Source organism: Eublepharis macularius, chromosome 4 (assembly GCF_028583425.1).
Source record: "Eublepharis macularius isolate TG4126 chromosome 4, MPM_Emac_v1.0, whole genome shotgun sequence".
NCBI classification, from domain to species: Eukaryota; Metazoa; Chordata; class Lepidosauria; order Squamata; family Eublepharidae; genus Eublepharis; species Eublepharis macularius.
Window position 1 is genome coordinate 43,995,841 of NC_072793.1, and position 17,080 is coordinate 44,012,920.

Consider the following 17,080-nt stretch of genomic DNA (forward strand, 5'->3'; position numbering starts at 1 on the left):
AAGAAATTTGCAGAGCGGCCACATGGTCCACTATCTCCACCTTTGTCAGACATTACAAGCTGAACCTATACGACTCTGCGGACGCCGCATTCGGCAGAAGGGTCTTGCAACATGTGATGCGGGATGAGAACCCTGACCCACCCAATGGATATTAACTGCTTTGGGAGCACCCAAGATGTCCTCCACCTCAGAGGGAGAACGGACCTTTGGACACTTACCGTGAAGGGTCCTTCTCCTCTGAGGACAGGAGAACATCTTGCCCTCCCAGGGTTCTCTTAATTCCTCTGCCTCTGTTTGCCTATCTGCATCACTCTGTTCTCCATGTCTGACAGTACTGTTGTCCTGTACCCTTGAAGTTGTATGTTTATTCTCCGTGTTCTCACGTTGTTCTAGTTTCTGATGTCCCCATGTTTTAGGGATCTGTTTTTTCCCCTCTTATGCTACAAGGGCTGAGTTTTTCCGTGAATTCTTTACTGCTGTTGGAGTCACCCGAACTGGAGAGTGCGGTGTTCCAGACGCCAATAGGAAGAGGAAGAAATTTTTTTTTCTACTTCCTGCCTCCCTGATTGGGCGAAGGGAAACGCCCAAGATGTACTCCTGTCCTCAGAGGAGAAGGACCCTTCACGGTAAGTATCCAAAGGTCCGATCCCAACTAGTTTCTTTTCTGCAGAGAATAATTTGTATTTCTTGCATTTGTAATATAGTAAGTAAATGAAGTATTCATTCTTCCTCTCACTTCCATCAGTTACTGCACTGAATACCTTGAGCTGCATTTTGAATCAATGATACTGATTTTGCAGTTATTGAAATAAAACTTACCTTCCCAAATTAGGCATAATCCCCAGAATATCAAAGCAGGTAAGGCACTTGATTGTGTGACTTTGTGTCTCCCTTTCATCTAGCTGTCATCCAAAAGCTTAAAGCCCAAATAACATTCAGACTCCTTTGATAGGAATACATCTGAAGATAGTTTCATTTCAAGGCCCAAGGTTGTATTTCATTAAGCTTGTAACGTTCTTGTAAATCATACAGTGCACCAACACAAGGTAAGGATGAGTTTTACATTGGGAGGTGTCACAGATATAAGGATTATAGCATCTTATACTAAGTAATAGACATGTATTCTAGTGACCTTTATGAACTCTGTATGAACTCTGCTGCAGTTTTTTTTAACTTGTTGAATAACACAGATGTGCTTTTCATCTTTGACAGCTGATTAAAAGTAGTGGACAGTATCTAGATGGATGTCCTCCAATCATAGAATGGACCAGTGCTAATCTACTCACTTAACTGTTCTGTCACAGATTTATAGTTTTATTTTGCAAGTTGGCTATAACGTCACTTCTTGGCTAATTAGAACATTATACAATATAAGAATATTTAATAAAGCCTTAAACCGATCATAGTTTTATCTATACTATCACATGAAAAAGATCTTAGATTTTTGTATAAGGTAACCTATAAAAGTTCCAACTCAGATAGTATGTCAGAGTTTTGACTGAAAGAAATCTCATGAGGATCTAGGTGAGAATCTTACCATTGTATTGTATGCTATGGAAATCTTAATGCATTTCATAGAAACTTTGATTGTTTTAAACTTAAGACTTAATTAGGAAATGTTAGCAAACCTAATTCTGTGTCCCATATTTGTAGTATTTATATTAATAATCATAATATGTTTTGATATCTTCTTTAAAAAGACTAGAATGTATTTCAATAAAAAGAAACAAACTCTAGAAGGACTCTGTATGTTTTGATGGGGAAAAGTTTTGCAAGAAGAACCTGATAAATAATTTTGTGCTGATAAGCAGCCTTGTATAAAAAGCAAGTTCTGTTTTGCAGGTCTTGACTAAGTGCTGAGAATTGTCCAGGAGTAAAAATAAATCTTTAGTTGGAGACAGCGGAAGCCTTAATTAGACGCAGATAAAAATCTGTTGCAGAGGAACATACTAGTGACACATTCTGTAAAATGGGTATAGATCAAGATGGTAACCGTGTTAATCTGTCTATAGTAGTAGAAAAGAGCAAGAGTCCAGTAGCACCTATAACAACATTTGTGGTAGGCTATGAGCTCACTTCTTCAGGTATCTGAAGGATATTCAGGTATTTTTCAGGTATCTGAAGAAGTGAGTTGTGGCTCATGAAAGCTTATACCCTACCACAAATTTTGTTAGTCTTATAGATGCTACTGGACTCTTGCACTCTACTGTAAAATGGGTAGGGTGTTTAATTTTTTGGGTGTGGGTATCAAATGGCAGTGAAGTCTTGTTTAAATACATTGGTAATGATCATTCCCCCATGCATATGCAGTGCCTCTGTATGGATGGGATTCAGTGAGCCCTTAAAGCCTCCATTCTCTTCAGACCCTTGAATTTAAACAGAGACCGCAGTGTGAGGCTTTGCACTTCTCCTGGATCCCTACGCAGCCCCTACACCCTTCTGGGTCAGTAAATACAGATTAAATGATTGCTAGCTGGTCAGAGGTGTAGTTCATGCATATAGGCTCTCATTCCTTGTAATGGCTGATGTGGGGGGGTGTACTTCTGGCATGAGTGCTGTACCCATGCAGGGAGGGGTATCTTGCTCTCTGTTTTTAAAGTTTAAAAATTGGGTATGATTTATTTTTAATTTTCCATTTCCATTGTGCAGTAGTTCAGCTGGGGATTCTCAGCCCCACCCCCCCCACCCCATGTTCATCACTGCAGCAAAGGATTGGTATTGAGATGATGAAATGTACAGCAATAGTATTAGTATGGAAAACAAGTAGTGCAATGCTGACTCTGCTACTAATGTAACAGCTGATAAGCAATATAAATACAAATTGCAAGAAACTATTTGTCTTCCAGTGCTGCTGTCTACTGTAAAATCACTTCCACTAACTACTTGTAAACCATGCAGATGATTTACTAATTGGAAAGCTATCAATAGATATCAAGGATTTCTTAACCTGGAGTCAGATGTAACTCTTGCCCCTTATGATTCAGTAACCTTTCACTTCTGAATCGTCCATCTTTGTGGAATAAAGATATGGATGACTTGCTTTCATTGGTAAGCAATTTTTATCTTGCATTTTAAACTGGTGGTAACAACTTAAATCTTGTGATGATTACTTAGAAGTGAAAGGCTGCTCTCTTAGTTATCTATGGCAATTTAACGTTCATATTTTATCATTTTAATGGAAGCATAGGATATCTTTGCACAACTGAAGGCTCTGGATGTTTGAATTCCTGTGGAGTCTTCTAGCCTAAATTAAAATTTTGGTGGTAGTTTTGCTGTACTTAAGGGAGTATTGACAAGCCTGCTTGGAGGGGCAGCTGCACCTTGCTACTCAGTTTTTCTCCAACTGCTTGAGCTGCATCACTGAGAACTCTCACTATCACTTTGGGAGCTAAGCATTCTCTTTAAAATGAAATTTCTTATTTTACTCCCTACTATACTTTCCCTCTCCTTTACAATCAGTAGTAGACTGCATATATATGTGATGCATGGGTTGGGTTAAAAGTAGCTTCATTACTGTAGTATATTGCCTTGCTCTTACTTAGCACAATCTTTGCTCCTCAGTTTGGGTGCAGATATAAGGTAGTTGAATTCTGCATGTATTAACAGCTATTCACTGGGGAAAAGTAAAATTTCTGAAAATTTTCAAGCCATGGAAAACATGGAAATTTGGGGTGAAATTGTAATATCTACAATACATACTTTCCTATCAGACTTAAACATACTCTGCTGCTTGAACAACATGAAATGCGTCATTTATTGCTGAGCATATAGAATTGTATTAGTTAACATACTTATGGGATTTAAAATTATACGTGCCTTACTTTTCTACAAGCAAAATTGCAAATACACCCAGTACTGAAACGAGAGGTGCAAATTGCTGTACCCTATGCTTGACTCATTCCCAAAAAGAGTATTTCACACAGATAGTTCAGTGTTGCCTGAAAGTGCTTTCCATTTTAAAAAAAAAAAGTCCAGGGGGCAGAAAACGTGTTCCAAACTCTTCTGGACCTTTGCATCTCTATTCACTAGATAAGATCTTCATGCTGCTGCCACCAGCCTTGAGGCAACCCTGTGGGAACAAGTTCTGTCTGTATTCAGTGGTGTGGCTCAGGAATTGACCACTTCAGCATAGACTAGACTGATAAGTTTGGTTTTGGGACCATTGTTGGACTTTGTTTTGAGTACTAATTTACTGTCATATTGGAGTAATGAATGCTCATGGATCAAGGAACACTTGAATGAATTGATTTGCTGTCTCAGTTTGCCAGTTTTTATGCATGGAGTGTTGAACACACTACTGGTTAGCAGTGGCTTAACTGAGTTGCTTCTGGATTGGGGTGGATCGGCGCTGCTGATTTTGTTAGATCTGTCAGCAGTGTTCGATACGGTTGATCTTCTGACTCACCGTCTCGCTGATGTGGGGATACAAGGGACAGCGTTGCAGTGGCTAGTCTCCTTTTTCCATGATCGGGGACAGAGGGTGGGGCTAGGGGAAAGGTTATCGTCCCATAGGCCACTAGTATGTGGTGTGCCACAGGGAGCGATACTCTACCCATTATTATTTAATATCTATATGCGCCCCCTCGCCCAGTTGGTGTGGAGGTTTGGGCTTGGGTGTCACTAATATGTGGATGACACTCAGCTTTATCTGTTGTTGGACGGACGGCCTGGATCGGCCCCGGGTGTCCTGGAGTGTGCTTTTGAAGCCGTGGCTGGATGGTTGAGACAAAGTTGGCTGAAACTGAACCCAATGAAGACGGAGATCATTTACTTGAGTCATGGAGGTATGGTTTTGGGACCCTGGCTTCCTACACTCAATGGGGCAGTGCTTACACTGGCTCCAAGAGTTAGGAGCCTGGGGGTGATTCTTGATTCTTCCCTGAAGATGGAGGATCAGATCACTGTGGTTGCCAGGTCTTCCTTCTATTATCTTCGACAAGCCAGGCAACTTGCCCCCTATCTATCGTCCCATGACTTGACTACAGTGCCGGTGGAGTACCGAATCAGGTTCAAAGGTTTTGGTACTAACTTATAAAGCCCTGTGCGGACTGGGACCGACGTATCTGTGGGACCATCTCTCCCCATATGAGCCCCAGAGGACTCTTCGCTCATGCGATAAACATCTATTAAAGATCCCTGGCCCTAGGGATGCCTGCCTGGCATTGACCAGGGCCAGGGCTTTTTCGGTCCTGGCCCCAGCCTGGTGGAACGCTGTGTCTCATGAGACCAGGGCCGGGCAAGACTTGCTAGCATTTCGCCGGGCCTGTAAGATGGAACTGTTCTGCCAGGCATATGGTTGATGCTAGGTGGTGCCCCCCCCAGTCGGGGGAGGGATAAATCATATGCCCTCCTATCCAATGTCACCTTCCATCTCTCCCATGCTGTTCTGGGAAAAACTGATTTATGGAGCGTCTAAATTATGTGCTGCTATGTCTCCCTGTTTTGTGTGTGTGTGTGTGTATAGATGTAATTTTAATGATAGTATGTAGTATTTTATAATTTTAATGGTTGTTGAATCATGTAATGTGTTTTAAGTTGTATTGTGATCCACCCTGAGCCCGCTGATGTGGGGAGGGTGGCGTATAAATCCAATAAATTAAATTAAAATTAAATTAAATCTTTCCAAATCTTGAGTGCTGATGGCTAGCACCAAAAAGTAGTGACTGAGATCTTGGTCTCGTATTATGTCTCCCTTTAAAAGTGATTTAGGATTGTTTTCACATGTCTGCAGTCCATACTGTATTGCATAGTTTATTGAATGTCCTAGCAGTTGATAACGTTGACGGACACTGTGTAATCCTCCTTGAGTCTCAGTAAGAAAGGTGGACTATACATAACATAAATAAGTAATTAAATACAAACAGCTTCCTTTCCTGCCACCCCAATAATAAAAAAGTTTACCTAGGATATGGTTTCCATCTTTTTTTTTGGACACTTTCATATTCCTTGCATCCCAACCCTCTTCATAAAGGAATCATATTTGGAACCATATTTTAAAATATGCAAGAAGGAGGGGGCCTCTAAAAATCCAAAACCCATCTCACAAATCTAAATTCTAACAGGTTCCCTCTGTCAGCGTAGAAAAAAAAATCCAAAGTTCGTTCTCAAAATTCCACAGTCTGAAATTCCTAATCTAATGAATATTGAATTTTCAAATCTTCAGGGAGGGTTTTGCTTTACTAGAGCAAATCAAAATTAGACACTCAAATTTAGCTGCATTAGATTTATACTTAGTTTAAAATGGCTTTTTTTTTTTGTTGCCTGCCAACTCTACCTTACCAGTGGCTAAACTGTTGTGACATTGTGAAATGCTCATAAATATTCCAATGTCCCAGACAAACAATATTCATAAAAACTTCCTTAACATCCATATGTCCACTGCTATTTCAGTGATGTTAATCAGCTGAGGGTGGGGAGAACCATTTGAGTTACAGCTATTAAGACATAAGAACACTTATATGCTGATGAATATATTGATGAAAGCCGTCTGTGACTTGGACACAGCTATCCATTCCTAGCATAAAACTGGAATAACTATAACTGATATATTTAACTAACACAGAACCAATCTGCATTCAAAAGCGGTGGGAACCGTAACAGTGTCAACTTCAGTCAACAAAAGAATTAAAATAACACACACACACACACACGCACGCACAGCCCCACCCACCCCCATGAAAAGAAAGCGGAATGAACTCAGAGCAGCACACATAACACACAGCCCCACCCACCCACTCCCCCAATGAAAATAAAACAGAATAAACTCAAAGCGGCACACACATACACAGAAACCCCTGAATGGAAAAGCAGAATGAACTCAAAGCAGCTTACACCTCCTCTGCAGAGCTTGCGCCAGGCCCCAGCTTGCGCTCTCTCTCTCACTCTCACAAAGGGATGAAAAGAAAGCAGAATGAATTCAAAGCTGCTTAGCCTCCTCTGCGAGGAAAGAATCGCGTGGACAGATTCTAGAGCTGTTGGAACACCATTCTGGAGCGTTCTCCCTCAAAAAAAGCCCTGTTTGCAATTTTGTGTAACATCCATATGACAGATGAGTGGATTGGTCTCCCCTCCCCATGATTGCCTATTAACAGAGCAGAAAGCAGAATTTAATGACAAAGTTAAAACATAAAATCTCTGCTAGCTGAGAGACACAATGTCCAATTCAGTATCCTGTTTCACCATAATCACCAATCAGAATCTGCTGGAAAGAAGGCAGTAACCCTCCTCTACTGTTACTCCAGCTAGCTAGTATTTTTTAAATGTTTAACTACAAATGTTCCTTTGCAATTAAGAGGAAAGATGTGATCAAGCCCAAAGCTTCCATATGGCTCAGTTATGTTTAAAGTGTGAGGAACAATTCAGATTTAGTTGGTTCCTACACACCAAGTGTAAGTTAGTGGTGCTTATTTCATGGATTGTAAAGTTACAAACTTAGAATTACTATCAACCAAAAGATCCACTTGACTATTGCATTTCCTTTGTACCATGCTCCACAAAAATATTAAATAAGATAGAACTATTATTAAATAGTTATAAGTGTGTAGGGTTTTATCTCTCCACCACTATTGTACCTTAGCCAGCTCTTGCATTTGTGGAGTGCAAGAAAAAAAGTAAGAAGGAAGAAATAGAAATAAAAGCTGCTCATGCATTCTACTGCAGGCGCCTGCTTGGGTCATGCCATGAGCATTCCAGAGGGTGGTTCCAAACTACCACACTTCTCTGCTCTTTTCATGACAAAGGTAGAGTAGCCTTGGAACAAGAAGACATCAGGCAGCATAGGAAATAAAGAGTACAGTGGCGTCCTGTTGCAGGAGTCTGCTCTGAGCCAGCCAGCAGCGTTACAAAGCCTTTCTTCACAAGAAGCCTGTGCACCTTTACTTCTCTCATTGCCTTCTTGCTGTATCACAAGCAAGAGGCACAGCAGCTCTGGCAAGTCATATTGCCAAGCTGCCTGGAGCATAGCAAGTTGGTTGTGAAGAAAGGGGAGGAAAACCATGCATGTGGCTAGCATGCTCTTTTTTCCTGGATGTCTGCTGTGGTAGTGCTTTTACTCTCATCTGTGGCCAGCTTGTTTTTCTCTTGACAACTGCCTGGATAATGGTGTGTGTGTGTGTGTGTGTGTGTGTGTGTGTGTGTGTGTGTGTGTGTGTGTGGATGGAATGGGAATGGAGAGGACAAGTGCTCAGATTCCATCTTGGGCACAAGACAAGCACCTTAGGGTGGCTTACACTTACTCATCCTCTCCTGGCACTGTTTCCAGGTGGGAACAATATGCTAATCACAAGCCTACCAGTCCTTGCCCACTTTCCTGTGGGGTGGGGTTGCTAAACTGGGAGATTGTGCTCAGAAGAGCCACAGGTGGCATGCTGAAGAGCCACTGAGTATAACTGTTGTAAGGCATTCATATCTTTTCACCTCCCTGTTCCCCAGTAGCTCTCCTGAGACTGGGAGTCATGGAGTCTTGTGGACAAAATAGCATGGGGGGGCCTGCAACAGAGAACACTGAATGAAATTACCCCTACTCTCTTCTATGAGGACTCTAGTAGCATTGGAAAATGCACTGGTGGAAGCATAAAGATCATTTCCCCCATCTTGTGGTAATCCCCTTCATGACATTTTGTCTACAAGACTCTTGAGACCCCCGGTATCAGCTTTTTGGAGATCTTGGGGACTGCTGGGAAAGGAAGAAGCTACAAAGATCAATGATTGTGAGTGCCCTTTCATTTATGGTTTGTAGGATCCAGTGCATGACAGTATAGGCAATATGCTTGCATCCTATATAGTAGAGCAAGGTCCTTGGAATGTGCTGTGACTTAGTTGGTGTCTGGTGCACGTGCTATGAGAAGCAGCTGTTAATGTAAATCAGTGACACAATGAGGCATAAACACGAATAGAGACACAATGGTGAGAGAAGAAATGTAGCAGGAGAGTTACATCTGATTTCCATTTAAGATATTCTAAAGGAAAGAATAGTATCTAGGGCACACAAATTTGTCTTTCCTTGCCTCTCCTCCCTCCACCGCTGTACTCTGTACATTGGATACAGAAAAAAGGAAATGCTAGGATTTCCTCTTGTTTGAGATATTTCCTCCATCCCTGATTTAGGGGCTGTTTTTTGAGGGAAAGATGATTAATTAAATCCTGCTATCCTTGGTAGCTGCAGCATTCAGAATGGAGAACTTTCCAGCTACAGATGTAGACCATAGTTTCAGGTTGGTAGCCATGTTGATCTGCAGTAGAAGAACAAGGTCCAATAGCATCTTAAAGACCAACTACATTTCCAAGGAATGAGTTTTTGAGAGTCAAAGCTCCCTTCTTCAGATAAATTTAGAAGTAGAAGTACGTAGGCATGTTAACCAGTAACTTAGCAAATGATAAGGATGGTCAATGCAGTAGTGTACATGGGTCCTTGGAGGGCTTCATGGAGTTTAGCTTTGTCTTCACATATTAATCCTCATAGCTAAGTGAAATTTCTGTAGAGGTGTAATCTTTTGAACAATGCTTTACCAGATAGGGAGATAAAAATTGAGAATGCCATGTCTTGTTTGTGAACTTCCTAAAAGTATTGGCTAGCTATTGTTGGAAGCAGGTTTTGCTTTTAGTTAAACCCAGGAAGGCGTTTTTGTGTTTAGAAATAAGGTTTTTTTTTTTTTAAAAAAGTGGAATATTGGGAATGTGTTTTATTTATCTAGATATTTTTATACTGATATAATGTATTCTTTTACAGAGTTACACTTCAAAGTGAAGTGTCAAAATGGAAGTTAAAGGATAATAACTGGAAGAAAATAGAGAAGGACAAACTCTGGATTAAGGTATGTGTCAATTCATTTTGTGTACATGAGGATATGTTATTTAACATTGCTCTGGTTTTCTTTTTCTGATTTTGAGTGTTTGTCTTGCAGGGTTTCTTGTGGGTCATAGGAAAGTAAAACTGTTACCATTTTAATAAAATTGTGAAGAAATCCAACTGTTGACCACTGCTAACATGATGTTAAATTAATTGTATTTCTTACATTAAACATGTGACTTTGTTGTAGTACAAGAATCTGTGGCTGAAGAGTAGTGATAGGTTTTGCTATCTTTCCATTTTAAAGTTTTTTCATTTGATGATCTAAACACGAATAAGAGTTGCAATGCATCTTTTCAGTGCCTTAGTTCATTTCAGCCTGAGGGATCTATACCCATCTGTACTAGCTGCTGGCTGCTTCTGCGTATATTATCACTGTTTTGGCACACCAGGCTTTTGACTTTGCTGCGGGCTCTTTATTCAGATCCTTAACTAGAAGGTTGTCTTTGCAAAGACAGAATAAATAGGTTGTCCTATTCAGATGGTGCTGCCATTGATTACAGTTAGAAGCTGTGGCTTAAAGCTATGCACCTCTCCCAATGGGGTTAGAATAATTGGTTAATGATAAAGGAAGGGAAGAATTTCTAGTTTTAATCCAGAACCTTGAGTGCCTGTGGGTGGACCAAACAACCTTTGAACTGGCACAGCTCCAATCCAGTTTAAGTTAAAGCATTTAGCCAGACTCTAGGAGGCCAAAATATATCTTGTCTCAGTCAGATTCCAAAAGCTGTTGGTGGTGATGATTTGCTTTGAAAAATGAATTGGCATAACCAAGCTTCAGAAGTTTAGTCTTCATCACAGACAGAGCACATTGAAAGAAATTCCTTCATTGAGCTGCAGTCACTCAAGAATTGTTCTGATTTATCACACATCCACTGAATTTTCTCCTTTATCTCCGTCACCTTAAATCTTACTGTCTGTCATTCTGTATGGAATACATCCTGTAACTTTCAGGCTGCTTATTCTTTTGTTTCTTTCCCCATAAACACCTCATTTTTAAACTTAACTCTGCTGACTAATTACTGCTTTAGCTTTTCTTTAATTTTTGCCATGAGCATGCATTCTATATGGGAAATTGGTAAAATTCAAATCTTGCAACAAAGGACCTCAAAACTCCACAATGAGCATAAATTACATAAATGTACATTCATTTTGTATAATGTTGTTTCTGGGATTTGGGTTGCTAAAGAATTCCAACTTTCCTTTCTTTAAGAAGGGGTGAGTTGGGGGGTGGAGGTCAAAGCACCATGTATTAAATTTAACTTTTGTTGAAAAAAATGGAAAATCATTGAAAATAGTTAGTGATAATTTGACAAGTAATTTGCTCAACATCCTAAAACATACAGGGAAAATAGGTTAGTTGTATAGAAGCTGATGCTTTTTATGTGATAAACTAAAATTAAGAGCCTAGTAATCCCCCAATATTAAGTTTTAATTTGCTGTTGAGGTAACACAGCCCCTTTAACACACTGGAAACATCTTTTAAATGCTGATAATCCACAGGGTTGATAGGACTGCATCAATTAACTTGGGTGAAAAAGTACAGATTGATATTTCAGTCACATACTGAAAACCAAATAAAGTATTTTATGTGCTACAGAATACTGTGTGGCCAGATGGAGGGGATTGGAAATCCCAAACTGTGCATGCTTATCCATATTGTGTCCAGAGTGACTTTTGTTTATATAACAACAAAATGGAATGTGACATCTTGATAAAATACTACAGGTGTTGAGAGGATTTAAGTTTTACTCAGCTTAATCAGTTAATCAAGGTATGAGAAACTGTTTAATTTAACTGTAAGGAAAACAAAATGTTAATATTACTTTTTCTGTTGAATTTTTTCTGTATTGTGATTAAGTGCATGTACTGTTAACTATAGAACTTTTCTCAATAGATGGTGTTACTTATTATGGATCAAGAGGGTTTATAACTGTGAAGGGGTTGATTTGTATGGCAAAAACAATTGCGGGAGCAGGTCTATTGTGAGGAGAATTAAGTAGCCCCCAGGACTTCATTTCCTTACAGCACAGTCCTATTTCCTGTATAAAAAGCCCTACTGTATAATTCAGTTCTGCATAGTTTGCAGAAGGGCAGAAGAGTGGGAGCTTTCCTAACCTCCTAGACAGCCTGTTCCATAAGGTGGGGGCCACCAGCATAAGGCCTTGTTCAGATGAATTAAACTGCCATGGCAGGACATAGGAAGAGAGGCAGTCATGTAGATATGGGACCAAGGCCGTGAAGGGCTTCATATGTGATAGCCCAGACCTTGGAGGGAGTGACTGCAGAATGGCAATAAGAAGTAACAAAATAAGAATTTTGTGTTTTCACATTTTGAAACAAAGAATTACATTTTATTTTGCTGCATGAGGAGATAAGAAAAATTACCAAAGGACTCTGCAAATCTCCAAGATTATGGCTTGAATAGGAAGTTTTAAATATCGTCTACTTTACATAACTAAACGGGTTTGGGGAATGCCTAGAACCATGTTAGCAGTTTTTGCTAGAACTAAGAAAAAGCTGAACTGGTCTAAGGGGTAATTTCAATAGTCAGAAGATAATACTTTCTAGCTCCTAGTGGTCTGCATTTCATACAAGGGTCATAGATGCAGAGGAGTTAGCCATGTTAGTCTGTGGTAGCAAAATCAAAAAGAGTCCAGTAGCACCTTTAAGACTAACCAATTTTATTGTAGCATAAGCTTTCGAGAATCAAGTTCTCTTCGTCAGATGCATGATACAGAGACTGGTCAAATATAGAAGAGGAGGGAGGAGAAGAGGAGGAGAGAGAAGAGGCAATTAGGGGGGGAGGGAGAGGGAGCAACCAAAACATTCCTTTGCTAGTATATGTAAACATCTCCTTTTGGTGTGTGGATCAGTTGGCTTCAAAGGAGTTTGCCCTGTTAGTTTGTAGCAGCCAAACAGCTAGACCATCCAATTCCAATGCAGTATGAGCCTTCGATAACCACAGCTCTCCCTGCCAGATGCATCTGACCAAGAGATCTGTGGTCCCCGAAAGCCCACGCCAGGTGCCACTGAGCTCCCCCAGACCCCGCCTCTGTAAAGGAAATCTGTTACCTGTGATAATGTGATACCCATTCATAGTCCCTATTCTGTCCCAGCTTGACAGAGTCAAATTTGCATATGAATTCCAGTTCAGCAGCCTCCTGTTGGATTTTGTTTTTGAAAGGTTTCTGTTGAACTACAGCGACCTTTAAGTCTTTGATGGAATGTCCTGGTAGATTGAAGTGTTCTCCCACTGGTTTCTGGACGTTTCCATTTCTAATGTCAGATTTGTGTCCATTTATTCTTTTGTGTAGAGGTTGGCTGGTTTGTCCAATGTACAGAGCAGAAGGACATTGTTGGCACATGGCATATATCAGATTGGAGGATGAGCAGCTGTAAGAGCCAGGGACCGTGTATTTGATGCCATTGGGTCCTGTAATTGTATTCCCTGGGTAGATATAGGGGCAGAGCTGGCATTTGGGTCTGTTGCAGGGCCTGGTACCTGTGCTGGTGACTATGCTGGCTGATTCATAGTTGTGAGTGAGAAGTCGTTTAAGGTTGGGGGGCTGTCTGTAGGCAAGGAAAGGTCTTCAAGGGTCGATACACAGATTTTGCTTGATGCCTGATAGTAATTGATCTGTGGCATTCTGTACCAGTTGTAGTTTCTGCATAGTCTTTTAAGGTCTCTCCACTGTATCAAAGGCTGCTGATAAGTCTAGTAAGAGTAGCAGAGAGGCATTGCCTTCATCTACATTTAAACAAAGGTCAGAGGGCCACCAGGGCCATTTTCATCCCATAGCCATATCAGTCATCAAGAGTCCAAGCTCACAACGCATGGATCTGACCAAACTGATGGGCCTCATGGTAGCCAACACAGAGGCCATATATTGGGGACATTTTCACGTATGACCACTCCAAGTGCTCTTGAGACCCACTACAACATCGGATCGCACAAAAGACGGTCATGAGGGTACATGTTCCCTTCAAAGTCAAGAAAAGCCTCCAATGATGGTCCCACAACTGCAACCTACTACAGGGCAAGAGCTTCCTAACTCCACAGCTCCAACAGATCTTCACAGATGCAGCCAGACAGGTTAGGGAGCAACTCTGAACAAGATACCTACTCAGGACCTGTGGTCCAAGAAGGAAACCTCTCTACCTATCAACATCCCAGAGATGAGAGCCATATACTTGGCATTACTGCACTTCAGCAACCAAATAAAGTGCAAACATGTCCTAATACGCACAGACAATGTAGCTGCCAAGACCTACATCAATAAGTAGGGAAGCTCCAGGTCCTTCCAGCTACAGCAAAAAATGAACAGATTAATCACCGGGGCGGCACATCCAGGGTATGAACAACACCCAGGTGGACTGGCTCAGCAGAGAGCCCTTCCACTCAGGAGAATGGACACTCAAGGGGGAGATACTCTTACAGATTGCAACTCACTTCAGGACGCCATCTCAGGACTTAGTCTTCTCACACACCAATCACCAGGTACCGCAGTTCTTTTCAAGATACTACCATCTGAAAGTGGAGGGCACAGATGCCCTGACAGCCCAGTGGCCTAGAGGGCTACTGTATGCATTTCCTACTCTACCAGTAATACCCAAACTCCTACGGAGAATATCAGAACAGAGGGTGGACATTATACTCATAGCCCCGTGGTGGCCGAGAAGACCTTGGTTCTCCGCAGTACAATAGATGACCATCAGACCTCCACTACAACTTCCACTACAGCCATACCTTCTTCATCAAGGACCCATATGGCACCCACACCTGTCACTAACCACATGGAGATAGAACGGCAATCCTTCCAAAAGATAAGATATCCACCAGAAATTATCAGCACTCAGGTTCATATTAGACATATTAAAATTAATTAGCAGCCCTGTATGTTTGTCTTGAAGATTGAGTAATTGGTCTTGGGGGAGGGGTTAACCTTTCTTTCCTAGTTCCTCTTGTAAATTATGCTCATGAAGCTGCAATCAGATGTGGAGCAGACAGGTAGAGGTGCTGTACCTGCCTTTTTTTCTCCTGCAGAGCTAATTGCAATTGAGGATGGGGAAAACAATGAAGGAAAGCATTAAACTAAACCCCTTTTCAGTCCTCAGAACAACTCTATGAGTTAACTTGTTCTTTAAAGAAATGGTGGGAGACATAATCGGTCCTCTCTAATTTGGCCTTTACAGTATGCTCTCTGATATATGTTCAGATCTTTCAGCACCCTCTTCTGTCTGCCTTCTTGTCTTGTACAGTATTGGAAGAGCACTGCTCAGTGTAATTCCAAACAGTAAATAAGAAGCAGATGGGTTTTTATTTTACATGGGCCTTGAGTATTGTTTAAGACTGAAGTTGACAATTTTTTAATTCCTTTTTTGTAGAGGACTAGCAGTAGTGCTATCAATCTTTTGTCCCTGTAATTGCATTTGGAGAAATTAATAGTAAATTTACCGTTGTTGTTATTCTAGGTCTCTGGTTGACCGAAGTATTCTTGAGCATAAAATTGAAGATTACTCATAGGTAGTGGAATTTGGTTTTAATTTCTGACACATTCCTATCATTTCTACCACTTTAATGTATGGTGACAATTGCTGCATAACTTCCTTACATTTTAATCTAAGTAAAATAAGGGAATGGGTTTGGGAGGGAGAGCATAAGAATCCAACTTCATGAAACCTACATAGCTTTCCTCTCAAAGTCAACTTGAAGACTCCACCTGGTGCAGAACACCGCAGCTCATTTATTATCAGGAGCATGTCACTCTACTTGTTACCTAACTGCCATGGCTACTCCCCCACTCTGCAGGTAGTGGGTGCAGAGTGCAGAAAGAGCCCTGCTATTGGGCTTACTTCACCCCAACAGAGGTGCTTGCTCAAGAGAAGCCCTGCCCAGTGAGGGGGGGGGCAACACTGAAGGTCTAGACAGGGCACCTGCTTGCACAACCCCCATTTCCTACAAGGGCCAAGCTTGTGGCTGAAGCACCACTAGCTTGCAACCCCCTCCCCTGAGAAACATGCTCCCCTCCTTGAAAAGTGAGACCAGAAAGGTGGCGGGACCCAGCACTGGCAGCACCTGCACTCAGGATCAGCTCCCTAAGGTGTCATTAGAAGCGAATTGGGGATGGTTTCTGTAATGGCTGACTATCCCATAGAAACCCTTTCATGGCCTTGGACCCTCATATCTGGAGGACTACCTCTCCCTGTATGCTCTGCCACAGCAGCTTTGTTTCCTGCAGATATCAAAATCTACAGCTCCCTGCACACATGCATTTTCTCTGTGCTAGCCCCCACCTTATGAAACAGCCTATCTGAGGAGGTCAAGAAAGCTCCCACTCTCCTGGCTTTCCACAAACTATGCAAAACTGAATTATTCAGGAGGGCGTTTTTACTCAAGTAATAGGACTGTCCTGTAAGAAATGGCTCAGAGAGATGCTTTGGTGAAGGGACTGGGACTGTTGACTATTCTACAGGGTACTGTCTGTTGATGTAGGGATGTATGTACCTCCCCTCACCCAGCTACAGCCCAGGGCTATTAGGGAAAAAGAGATTACTCATTGTTAAGGGGCCAGAGAGATCAGTTGGCTGAATGAAGATTAGAAGGGGACAAAATGACTCTTCTCTTGATTCTTCCATCTAATATCAACATCCTGCATAGTGAACTAAAATTTTCTTCTGTCAGCTGGGGAGTTCATTTCCCAGTGATCTTGGAGCTAATATTTATCATACCTGCTGCCTCTTCCCTTGCAGTATCTAAAATTCTTCATTCATTGTTCATGATATCCACAACCTTCATACAAAGCAGATGTCACCATGCAAGCAACTTGCTTAACACATACTCACCTCTGTCTGTTGCCAAGTACGTGCAGTAAAAAATACTTGTTTTTAAGCCCACTGTAATCGACCTATCTTGCTTGACTCATTTGCTCTTTTCTCAGTGTCTAACAACAGCATAAATTATTTCTTCTGTTTTCTTCCTTCTCTTCATCTCATCTAGCGGGAAAGAAATGCCGTTTCTGCTATATCAAAGTGACTATTGTGGTGGCAGTGTTGCTGGCAGAACAACCAGAATTCCTTAGCATCATCAGACTTGACTTGCTAGTATCATTCTATTGATTATATTCTGCTTTCAGGAGGCCAGTTGTAATCCTTACACATTTCTGATAAATAAAGCATTGTTTATGATTTGTACATAGCCAAGATACTTGTATTTACGTTATCAAAGGAAGT

General features: G+C 41.2%; 1 protein-coding gene across 1 annotated transcript in view; it reads left to right on the plus strand.

Annotated features, from left to right (window-relative positions):
- The window catches only part of LOC129329171 (bromodomain-containing protein 4-like), a 118,288-nt gene that overhangs the window by 32,455 nt on the left and 68,753 nt on the right, over window positions 1-17,080 (plus strand). Inside the window, 1 exon segment of the mRNA XM_054978615.1 lies at window positions 9,728-9,812. The gene's annotated coding sequence lies outside the window, so the exon portion shown is untranslated.